The sequence below is a fragment of the Equus quagga genome, chromosome 1 (genome assembly GCF_021613505.1).
Source record: "Equus quagga isolate Etosha38 chromosome 1, UCLA_HA_Equagga_1.0, whole genome shotgun sequence".
Classification (NCBI taxonomy): domain Eukaryota; kingdom Metazoa; phylum Chordata; class Mammalia; order Perissodactyla; family Equidae; genus Equus; species Equus quagga.
Window position 1 is genome coordinate 73,622,938 of NC_060267.1, and position 1,878 is coordinate 73,624,815.

Consider the following 1,878-nt stretch of genomic DNA (forward strand, 5'->3'; position numbering starts at 1 on the left):
ATGTTAAATGATGTTTGCGTCTTAAAAATCCTGTCTCTGCTGCCCTCCAGTGGCTCACAGGCTTAACTCTGAAAGACTTCAAATGAGAAAATCAAGCGCCTCCCATTCACAGATCCCTATTTTATGGGAGTATCAATGTTCAGGCTTGCTATTTTTCTTGGATAAATATTACCTTGATAGATCAAGACCAAATCCCTGAGATCAAAATCCATCTCCTCTCATCTGCAGAAGGTGAAACTGGAGCAATGGTAATAGATGGTGTCAATAAACACTAACATTTGTACATTCATACGTTATAGAGATTTTTCAGTTGTGTTATCACATAAAACTCCTAATAACAAATAGTGGTGATAATCATTGCAATTCTTTTATTTGAAACAGCTCTGGCCCCTTGTTGACGTACAAAGTGGGTGATGGTGTTGGTGTTATCATGTGCTATTAGGCATGAAAGTTCACATAAATGATACACTCTAAGTGCAGCCTGGTACTCTAAACTTGCATATAATCTAGATGCAGTGCTACAGAAACATGTTAACTTAGCAGCAAATACCATTAACAAATATCAGTTCTGCAATCTGGTGAACATTAGAACTATATTTTTGTATTGCCCTAGTCTGTAAGCGTCACATCTTGAATTCAGTTGGTCACTAGAGTGGGCGCACGAGGAAACCTTTTGGAAAATGGGACTTTGGCTTTGGCTATGATTTGCTCTCAGATTTCCTGTACTTCAGACTTCATCTGGGATTTTAGATAATGATCTCCAACTGAGTTCTTTTCTAGGTGACTTCTTAAAATGTTTACCTTCCCCTGTTATTGTAATTCTTCTAGAATATTCTTTTAGTTTTAGCCAAGGAAGTCTCTTGGTTCCTTCCTAGTCTGCCACCATACCTCTAAGTGGTGTGATTATTTCCATCTTTTTGCTCATCTGTGACTATATTTTTGAATTATAGTCTCTTACTTTATGCCTCTTACTTAAACAATCTTTCTTTTCTGTAATGTGTAGTTCTTTTCTGTTTTCCTATTTTAAAATGCCTACATCAAACTAAAAAGTTTCTGCACAACAAAGGAAACCATCAACAAAATGAAAAGACAACCTAACAATTGGGAGAAGATATTTGCAAACCACATATCAGATAAGGGGTTAATATCCAAAATATACAAAGAACTCATACAGCTCAATAACAAAAAAACCAAGAATCCAGTTAGAAAATAGGCAAAATATCTGAACAGAGATTTCTCCAAAGAAGATATACAGATGGCCAACAGGCATATGAAAAGATGCTCAACATCATTAGCTATCAGGGAAATGCAAATCAAAACTACAATGAGGTATCACCTCACTCCGGTCAGAATGGCTATAATTAACAAGACAGGAAACAACAAATGTTGGAGAGGGTGTGGAGAGAAGGGAACCCTTGTTCACTGCTGGTGGCAGTGCAAACTGGTGCAGCCACTATGGAAAGCAGTTTGGAGTATCCTCAGAAAATTAAGGATAGATCTACCATATGATCCAGCTATTCCACTACTGGGTATTTATCCAAAAACTTGAAAACACAAAGGCATAAAGATACTTGCACCCCTATGTTCATTGCGGCATTATACACAACAGCCAAGACTTGGAAGCAACCTAGGTGCCCATCAAGGGACGAATGGATAAAGAAGACGTGGTATTTATACACAATGGACTACTACTCAGCCATAAGAAATGACGAAATCCGGCCATTTGTGACAACATGGATGGAACTTGAGGGTATTATGCTGAGTGAAATAAGTCAGCGGGAGAAAATCAAATACCATATGATCTCACTCATAAGTAGAAGATAAAAACGACAAAAAAAAAACCCACATAGCATTGGAGATTGGACTGGTGGTTACCAT